The sequence below is a fragment of the Phyllobates terribilis genome, unplaced genomic scaffold (assembly GCF_046119375.1).
Source record: "Phyllobates terribilis strain yellow unplaced genomic scaffold, ASM4611937v1 Scaffold_259__1_contigs__length_2703414, whole genome shotgun sequence".
Taxonomy (NCBI): domain Eukaryota; kingdom Metazoa; phylum Chordata; class Amphibia; order Anura; family Dendrobatidae; genus Phyllobates; species Phyllobates terribilis.
In genome coordinates this window covers 2,052,664-2,063,424 of record NW_027363019.1, presented here as the reverse complement: position 1 = coordinate 2,063,424, position 10,761 = coordinate 2,052,664, and positions in this window count along the sequence as shown.

Here is a 10,761-nt window from a genome sequence, read left to right as displayed (position 1 = left end):
ATGGGCTCCTGTCAGGTATATATTATTGGAGGCAGGAGAATCTATGGGCTCCTGTCAGGTATATATTATTGGAGGCAGCAGAATGTATGGGCTCCTGTCAGGTATATATTATTGGAGGCAGGAGAATCTATGGGCTCCTGTCAGGTATATATTATTGGAGGCAGGAGAATGTATGGGCTCCTGTCAGGTATATATTATTGGAGGCAGGAGAATGTATGGGCTCCTGTCAGGTATATATTATTGGAGGCAGGAGAATGTATGGGCTCCTGTCAGGTATATATTATTGGAGGTAGGAGAATGTATGGGCTCCTGTCAGGTATATATTATTGGAGGCAGGAGAATCTATGGGCTCTTGTCAGGTATATATTATTGGAGGCAGGAGAGTGTATGGACTCCTGTCAGGTATATATTATTGGAGGCAGGAGAATGTATGGGCTCCTGTCAGGTATATATTATTGGAGGCAGCAGAATGTATGGGCTCCTGTCAGGTATATATTATTGGAGGCAGGAGAATGTATGGGCTCCTGTCAGGTATATATTATTGGAGGCAGGAGAATGTATGGGCTCCTGTCAGGTATATATTATTGGAGGCAGCAGAATGTATGGGCTCCTGTCAGGTATATATTATTGGAGGCAGCAGAATGTATGGGCTCCTGTCAGGTATATATTATTGGAGGCAGGAGAATCTATGGGCTCCTGTCAGGTATATATTATTGGAGGCAGGAGAATGTATGGGCTCCTGTCAGGTATATATTATTGGAGGCAGCAGAATGTATGGGCTCCTGTCAGGTATATATTATTAGAGGCAGCAGAATGTATGGGCTCCTGTCAGGTATATATTATTGGAGGCAGGAGAATGTATGGGCTCCTGTCAGGTATATATTATTGGAGGCAGGAGAATGTATGGGCTCCTGTCAGGTATATATTATTGGAGGCAGCAGAATGTATGGGCTCCTGTCAGGTATATATTATTGGAGGCAGGAGAATGTATGGGCTCCTGTCAGGTATATATTATTGGAGGCAGGAGAATGTATGGGCTCCTGTCAGGTATATATTATTGGAGGCAGGAGAATGTATGGGCTCCTGTCAGGTATATATTATTGGAGGCAGGAGAATGTATGGGCTCCAGTCAGGTATATATTATTGGAGGCAGGAGAATGTATGGGCTCCTGTCAGGTATATATTATTGGAGGCAGGAGAATGTATGGGCTCCTGTCAGGTATATATTATTGGAGGCAGGAGAGTGTATGGACTCCTGTCAGGTATATATTATTGGAGGCAGGAGAATGTATGGGCTCCTGTCAGGTATATATTATTGGAGGCAGGAGAATGTATGGGCTCCTGTCAGGTATATATTATTGGAGGCAGCAGAATGTATGGGCTCCTGTCAGGTATATATTATTGGAGGCAGGAGAATGTATGGGCTCCTGTCAGGTATATATTATTGGAGGCAGGAGAATGTATGGGCTCCTGTCAGGTATATATTATTGGAGGCAGCAGAATGTATGGGCTCCTGTCAGGTATATATTATTGGAGGCAGCAGAATGTATGGGCTCCTGTCAGGTATATATTATTGGAGGCAGGAGAATCTATGGGCTCCTGTCAGGTATATATTATTGGAGGCAGGAGAATCTATGGGCTCCTGTCAGGTATATATTATTGGAGGCAGCAGAATGTATGGGCTCCTGTCAGGTATATATTATTAGAGGCAGCAGAATCTATGGGCTCCTGTCAGGTATATATTATTGTAGGCAGGAGAATGTATGGGCTCCTGTCAGGTATATATTATTAGAGGCAGCAGAATCTATGGGCTCCTGTCAGGTATATATTATTGTAGGCAGGAGAATGTATGGGCTCCTGTCAGGTATATATTATTGGAGGCAGGAGAATGTATGGGCTCCTGTCAGGTATATATTATTGGAGGCAGCAGAATGTATGGGCTCCTGTCAGGTATATATTATTGGAGGCAGGAGAATGTATGGGCTCCTGTCAGGTATATATTATTGGAGGCAGCAGAATGTATGGGCTCCAGTCAGGTATATATTATTGGAGGCAGGAGAATGTATGGGCTCCTGTCAGGTATATATTATTGGAGGCAGGAGAATGTATGGGCTCCTGTCAGGTATATATTATTGGAGGCAGCAGAATGTATGGGCTCCTGTCAGGTATATATTATTGGAGGCAGGAGAATGTATGGGCTTCTGTCAGGTATATATTATTAGAGGCAGGAGAATCTATGGGCTCCTGTCAGGTATATATTATTGGAGGCAGCAGAATGTATGGGCTCCAGTCAGGTATATATTATTGGAGGCAGCAGAATGTATGGGCTCCTGTCAGGTATATATTATTGGAGGCAGCAGAATGTATGGGCTCCAGTCAGGTATATATTATTGGAGGCAGGAGAATGTATGGGCTCCTGTCAGGTATATATTATTGGAGGCAGGAGAATGTATGGGCTTCTGTCAGGTATATATTATTGGAGGCAGCAGAATGTATGGGCTCCTGTCAGGTATATATTATTGGAGGCAGGAGAATGTATGGGCTCCTGTCAGGTATATATTATTGGAGGCAGCAGAATGTATGGGCTCCTGTCAGGTATATATTATTGGAGGCAGCAGAATGTATGGGCTCCTGTCAGGTATATATTATTGGAGGCAGGAGAATGTATGGGCTCCTGTCAGGTATATATTATTGGAGGCTGCAGAATGTATGGGCTCCTGTCAGGTATATATTATTGGAGGCAGGAGAATGTATGGGTCCAGTCAGGTATATATTATTGGAGGCAGGAGAATCTATGGGCTCCTGTCAGGTATATATTATTGGAGGCAGGAGAATGTATGGGCTCCTGTCAGGTATATATTATTGGAGGCAGGAGAATGTATGGGCAACTGTCAGGTATATATTATTGGAGGCAGCAGAATGTATGGGCTCCTGTCAGGTATATATTATTGGAGGCAGGAGAATGTATGGGCTCCTGTCAGGTATATATTATTGGAGGCAGGAGAATGTATGGGCTCCTGTCAGGTATATATTATTGGAGGCAGGAGAATGTATGGGCTCCTGTCAGGTATATATTATTGGAGGCAGCAGAATGTATGGGCTCCTGTCAGGTATATATTATTGGAGGCAGGAGAATGTATGGGCTCCTGTCAGGTATATATTATTGGAGGCAGGAGAATGTATGGGCTCCTGTCAGGTATATATTATTGTAGGCAGGAGAATGTATGGGCTCCTGTCAGGTATATATTATTGGAGGTAGCAGAATGTATGGGCTCCTGTCAGGTATATATTATTGGAGGCAGGAGAATCTATGGGCTCCTGTCAGGTATATATTATTGGAGGCAGCAGAATGTATGGGCTCCTGTCAGGTATATATTATTGGAGGCAGGAGAATGTATGGGCTCCTGTCAGGTATATATTATTGGAGGCAGCAGAATGTATGGACTCCTGTCAGGTATATATTATTGGAAGCAGGAGAATGTATGGGCTCCTGTCAGGTATATATTATTGGAGGCAGGAGAATGTATAGACTCCTGTCAGGTATATGTAACGGGTCTGGGAGGCGGAACCTCTGAGCAACTATACAAGGGGGCGGTCCTTGTAAGGAAGCGTTTGGCTCCCAGGGAAGACGGGCAGGTAGTCACGGCAAGTGACAGGGACAGTCTCTGGGTAGAAGGGCAGGTAGTCGCGGCAAGTGACAGGGACAGTCTCTGGGTTGAAGGGCAGGTAGTCACGGCAAGTGACAGGGACAGTCTCTGGGTCGAAGGACGGGTACTCACGGCAAGTGACAGGGACAGTCTCTGGGTAGAAGGACAGCAGGCAGGTGGCTGGTGAGCGCTCCCAGGCGAGCGGGCGAGAGTCTTTGGACAGGCAGGTGGTCACGGCAAGTGACGGCAGAGCCTCCAGGTAGGCTAGCAGGCAGGTAGCAGGTGAGTGCTCCCAGGTGAGCTGGCAAGAGTCTCTGGACAGGCAGGTGGTCACGGCAAGTGACGGCAGAGCCTCCAGGTAGGCTAGCAGGCAGGTAGCAGGTGAGTGCTCCCAGGTGAGCAGGCAAGAGTCTCTGGACAGGCAGGTGGTCACGGCAAGTGACGGCGGAGCCTCCAGGTAGGCTAGCAGGCAGGTAGCAGGTCAGCGCTCCCAGGTGAGCAGGCAAGAGTCTCTGGACAGGCAGGTGGTCACGGCAAGTGACGGTGGAGCCTCCAGGTAGGCTAGCAGGCAGGTAGAAGGTGAGCGCTCCCAGGTGAGCGGGCAGGCTGGTCCATAGACAGACTGACAGGTGTCGGAAGGCAGACCGTCGGACCGCAGGCTTGCAAGCAGGTAAACGGATATCAGGCAGAAATCAAGCAGGAATCTGACAGGTGACTGGCAGGTAACTGGTAACGGGACCTGAGGGCTGAAGCAGAGTGCAGGCTTTGCAACAACATTGCTCGGGCACCTCCATTTTGGAGGAGGTGCCTTATATATGGTGAAGTCCTCCGGCCATTGGCCGGGGACTCCTTAGGACGGCGCGCGCGGCCCCTTTAAGAGAGGGGGAGAGCGCGCGCGCCCTAAGCACCGTGGCCGGGAAGCAGCGCGCGCTGCCAGCAGAGCGGGAGGAAGACGCCGGGCTCAGAGCGGAGAGGTGAGGGGAACAGCGTCCCTGCCTAGCAGGAGGCAGGGAAGCCGACGCTACAGTACCCCCCCCCTTTAGGCCCCCCCTTTTTTAGGCCAGAGAGAAATTTATCAAGGATGAGAGGGGCATGGATGTTCTCCCGGGGCTCCCACGTTCCCTCCTCAGGACCAAACCCCTTCCAATCTACCAGAAAAAAGGTTTTTCCTCTTACCCTTTTGGTGGCCAGAATGTTCTCTACCTCAAACTCGTTCTCAGCGGAAACCGGAGCAGGAGGCGTACCTGTAGACTTGGAAAAAGAGTTAAGTACCACGGGTTTGAGGAGAGATACATGGAAGGAGTTAGGGATCCGCAAGTTGGCCAGGAGTTTTAATTTATAGGCCACCGGGTTGATCTGTTTGATAACTTCCAGTGGGCCGATGAACCGAGGCCCAAGTTAGGAGGGAATCTTGAGCCGGACATATTTGGACGAGAGCCAGACTTTATCTCCAGGACGGAATTGTGGAGGATCCAGGCGTCTCTTGTCAGCGTGTTTTTTCATCCGTTCGGACGACTGAAGGAGTGCGGATCGGGTACTCTCCCAAATGGAGGAGAATTCGCGAACGAGAGATTCCGCAGCCGGATTGTCCACCGAGGTGGAGACGGGAAATGGGATCCGAGGATGCTGACCGAAGACTACAAAAAACGGGGATTTGGAGGAAGATTCGCTCTCGTGATTATTGTAAGAGAACTCGGCCCATGGTAGGAGATCCACCCAGTCCGAATGGTGGGCATTAACGAAGTGCCGGAGGTAACTGGTCAGGTTCTGATTGATCCGCTCCACTTGACCATTGGACTGTGGATGGTAAGCGGAGGAGAAGTCCAGAGTGACGTCAAGCAACTTACATGTGGCTCTCCAGAAGCGTGAGGTGAACTGAACCCCACGATCTGACACGATGTGGAGGGGCAGGCCATGGAGACGGAAGATGTGGCGGATAAAGTCTTTAGCCAGTTCGGGTGCAGACGGGAGACCCGGCAGGAGAATGAAGTGCGCCATCTTGGAGAAGCGATCAGCGATCACCCAAATGACCGTACAACCAGCAGAGACAGGAAGATCCGTTATAAAGTCCATAGCAATATGCTGCCACGGGGCAGCAGGTACTGGAAGAGGAAGAAGGCGACCGGCTGGCAGGTGTCTCGGAACTTTGTTGCGGGCGCAGGACACACAGGCAGAAACAAAGTCTATTACATCCTTGTGCAGGGTAGGCCACCAGTAATGCCGGGTAATGAGCTGGAGGGTCTTTTTCTGACCGGCGTGGCCAGCTAGCTTAGACGAATGACCCCAGTGTAGGACCTTCTTTCGATCAGGTACAGTTACAAACGTCTTACAGGGAGGGAGACGATTTAGATTCACAGGAGCCACTTGCATTACTCTGGCGGGATCAATGATGTGCTTAGGTTCCTCCTCTAGATCAGACACCAGGAAGGATCGGGACAAGGCGTCAGCTTTGATGTTTTTGTCTGCCGGGCGAAAATGAAGAACAAAATCAAAGCGGGCAAAAAGCAAGGACCACCGGGCTTTGCGCGGGTTAAGTCTCTGGGCGCTCTGAAGGTAAGCCAAGTTCTTGTGGTCCGTGTAAATTATTACCGGGTGAAGAGCCCCCTCGAGCAGGTAACGCCACTCCTCCAGTGCCAGCTTAATGGCTAACAATTCACGGTCTCCAATAGAATAGTTGCGCTCAGAAGAGGAGAAGAGTTTGGAGAAAAAAACGCAGGTTACCATTCTTCCGGAAGATGACTTTTGGGTAAGTACCGCCCCGGCTCCGGAGGAGGAAGCGTCAACTTCTAGGAAGAATTGTTTGTTGCCGTCCGGACGATGCAGCACCGGGGCGGAGGAGAAGGCCTGTTTTAAGGAAAGAAAGGCCTCCTCAGCTTCGGGCGGCCATCTTCTGGGATTAGTACCCTTACGGGTGAACGCAGAGATAGGGGCAGTCCGGGAAGAGAAGTGCGGTATGAAGAGGCGGTAATAGTTGGCGAAGCCCAGGAACCGCTGAATAGCCTTCAACCCCTCTGGTCGGGGCCACTTCTGGATGGCAGACAGTTTCTCAGGATCCATTTGTAGGCCGGTCTGAGAGATTATGTAGCCCAGAAATGGAAGAGAGGTCTGCTCAAAGATGCACTTCTCATATTTAGCGTAGAGGTGGTTCTGCCTGAGCCTGAGCAGGACCTGACGAACATCCCTCCGGTGAGTAGGAAGGTCCGGAGAGAAGACCAAGATGTCGTCCAGGTACACCACCACGCAGGAGTAGAGAAGGTCACGGAAGATGTCATTGACCAACTCTTGAAAGACGGCAGGAGCGTTACAGAGACCGAAGGGCATTACAAGGTACTCATAGTGGCCGTCCCGGGTGTTGAATGCCGTCTTCCACTCATCCCCTTGACGGATACGGACCAGGTTATACGCCCCACGGAGATCCAGTTTGGTGAAGATTCTAGCCCCCCTCAGGCGGTCAAATCAGGAATGAGCGGGAGGGGGTATTTATTCTTCACTGTAATCTGGTTAAGGCCTCTATAATCTATACATGGACGGAGTGAGCCGTCCTTCTTTTTGACGAAGAAGAAGCCTGCTCCCGCCGGGGAGGTAGATTTCCGGATAAATCCCCGGGTCAGATTCTCCTCAATATATTCTGACATGGACCGGGTCTCCGCTGCGGACAAAGGGTAGATACGCCCACGGGGAGGAGTAGAGCCGGGTATCAGGTCGATTGGACAATCGTATGGTCTATGAGGGGGTAATGTCTCTGCTTCTTTTTTATTGAAGACATCCGCATAAGACCAATAGGGAACCGGTAGACCGGGTAGACTGACTGGGGTAGGAGAAGGACGAGCAGGATGAACGGTAACTAGACAAGTCCTATGGCAGTCCTGTCCCCAGCGAAGGACTTCTCCGGTCTGCCAGTCAAGCACGGGTGCATGTTTCTGGAGCCAAGGTAGGCCTAACAAGAGTGCGTGAGAGAGTCCAGGCAGAACATGAAAGGAGATGCTCTCAGAATGCAGCATTCCCACCTGCAGAGTTATGGATTCCGTGATGAGTTGGATGGGATGTGGTAAGAGGCCCCCATCCACGGCGGCGACAGATAAAGGTACGGCCAGAGGTTTGGTGGGAATGCGGTATTTCTCTACCAGAGACTGAGAAATGAGATTTCCAGCAGCTCCTGAGTCAAGTTGAGCCAGTTCGAAATAGCGGTTCTCTCCGCAGGTGATAGAGACTGACAGCATCAGAGATGGAGAGGGTTTACTTTTGTCTAGGGCGACCTCTCTGAGCGATCCTAGACACAGGCGTTTCCCGACCTCTCTGGGCAGGAACGGATCCGGTGTTCCTTACTGCCACAGTAGAAGCAGCTCCCCTCGGCACGGTGTAAGTCTTGACAGGTTTTGACCATCTTGGTCTGGTCGACCTGCATAGGCTCAGGTGAGTGTGCCTGGGGAGTAACGGAGGGAGTGACGGATTTCTGGAAGGTGGGGGCTAGACGTGGAAACCTCCTCTCACGGGTGACCTCTTTGGCGCGCTCCTGGAATCGGATGTCAATCCGGGTGGCAAGTGTTATTAAGTCGTCGAGAGTGGTAGGAATGTCCCGACCGGCGAGTTCATCTTTAATACGGCCGGACAGACCCTCCCAGAAGACAGACACCAGAGCGTCGTTATCCCAGGCCAGCTCCGAAGCAAGGGTACGGAACCGTATGGCATATTGGCCCACGGTGAGATCTCCTTGACGGAGGCGTAGCAGAGACGATGCGGATGAGGTCTTCCGTCCGGGTTCGTCGAAGACTTTCCGGAAAGCCGTGAGAAAGGCTGGTAGGTCGGACACCAGGGGATCTCCTCTCTCCCATAGAGGATTTAGCCAAGCCAGTGCCTCCCCCGTGAGATGGGACATGATGAAGGCTACTTTGGCCCGGTCGGAGATAAACTGGTGGGACAGGAGTTCAAAGTGCAGGGTGCACTGGTTTATGAAGCCCCGAGCTTGAGCGGGGTCGCCTCCGAAGCGAGGAGGTGCAGAAAGCCGGGGTCCGGGGCAGGATGCCATGGTATTGGTGGGCAGCGGCGCTGCCAGGCTGCGAGTCATGACACTAGCGGTGGTTGCTGGTGGAGCAGTCAGAGTGTCCAGGCGAGAGTTGACATTCCGTAGATGACTCAGGATGGACTCCTGTTGGGACCTCTGACGGGACAGTTCATGACATAGGTCCGAGAGCGAGGGAGCTTGGGTGCCACCGGGTTCCATGGCCCGAGCAAACTGTGACGGGTCTGGGAGGCGGAACCTCTGAGCAACTATACAAGGGGGCGGTCCTTGTAAGGAAGCGGGTGGCTCCCAGGGAAGATGGGCAGGTAGTCACGGCAAGTGACAGGGACAGTCTCTGGGTAGAAGGGCAGGTAGTCGCGGCAAGTGACAGGGACAGTCTCTGGGTAGAAGGGCAGGTAGTCACGGCAAGTGACAGGGACAGTCTCTGGGTAGAAGGACGGGTACTCACGGCAAGTGACAGGGACAGTCTCTGGGTAGAAGGACAGCAGGCAGGTGGCTGGTGAGCGCTCCCAGGTGAGCGGGCGAGAGTCTTTGGACAGGCAGGTGGTCACGGCAAGTGACGGTAGAGCCTCCAGGTAGGCTAGCAGGCAGGTAGCAGGTGAGTGCTCCCAGGTGAGCTGGCAAGAGTCTCTGGACAGGCACGTGGTCACGGCAAGTGACGGTGGAGCCTCCAGGTAGGCTAGCAGGCAGGTAGCAGGTGAGTGCTCCCAGGTGAGCAGGCAAGAGTCTCTGGACAGGCAGGTTGTCACGGCAAGTGACGGCGGAGCCTCCAGGTAGGCTAGCAGGCAGGTAGCAGGTGAGCGCTCCCAGGTGAGCGGGCAGGCTGGTCCATAGACAGACTGACAGGTGTCGGAAGGCAGACCGTCGGACCGCAGGCTTGCAAGCAGGTAAACGGATATCAGGCAGGAATCAAGCAGGAATCTGACAGGTGACTGGCAGGTAACTGGTAACGGGACCTGAGGGCTGAAGCAGAGTGAAGGCTTTGCAACAACATTGCTCGGGCACCTCCATTTTGGAGGAGGTGCCTTATATATGGTGAAGTCCTCCCAGCAGAGCGGGAGGAAGACGCCGGGCTCAGAGCGGAGAGGTGAGGGGAACAGCGTCCCTGCCTAACAGGAGGCAGGGACGCCGACGCTACAGTACCCCCCCCTTTAGGCCCCCCCTTTTTTAGGCCAGAGAGAAATTTGTCAAGGATGAGAGGGGCATGGATGTTCTCCCGGGGCTCCCACGTTCTCTCCTCAGGACCAAACCCCTTCCAATCTACCAGAAAAAAGGTTTTTCCTCTTTCCCTTTTGGTGGCCAGAATGTTCTCTACCTCAAACTCGTTCTCAGCGGAAACCGGAGCAGGAGGCATACCTGTAGACTTGGAAAAAGAGTTAAGTACCACGGGTATGAGGAGAGATACATGGAAGGAGTTAGGGATCCGCAAGTTGGCCGGGAGTTTTAATTTATAGGCCACCGGGTTGATCTGTTTGATAACTTCCAGTGGGCCGATGAACCGAGGCCCTAACTTGTAGGAGGGAATCTTGAGCCGGACATATTTGGACGAGAGCCAGACTTTATCTCCAGGACGGAATTGTGGAGGATCCAGGCGTTTCTTGTCAGCGTGTTTTTTCATCCGTTCGGACGACTGAAGGAGTGCGGATCGGGTACTCTCCCAAATGGAGGAGAATTCGCGAACGAGAGATTCCGCAGCCGGATTGTCCACCGAGGTGGAGACGGGAAATGGGATCCGAGGATGCTGACCGAAGACTACAAAAAACGGGGATTTGGAGGAAGATTCGCTCTCGTGATTATTGTAAGAGAACTCGGCCCATGGTAGGAGATCCACCCAGTCCGAATGGTGGGCATTAACGAAGTGCCGGAGGTAACTGGTCAGGTTCTGATTGATCCGCTCCACTTGACCATTGGACTGTGGATGGTAAGCGGAGGAGAAGTCCAGAGTGACGTCAAGCAACTTACATGTGGCTCTCCAGAAGCGTGAGGTGAACTGAACCCCACGATCTGACACGATGTGGAGGGGCAGGCCATGGAGACGGAAGATGTGGCGGATAAAGTCTTTAGCCAGTTTGGGTGCAGACGGGAGACCCGGCA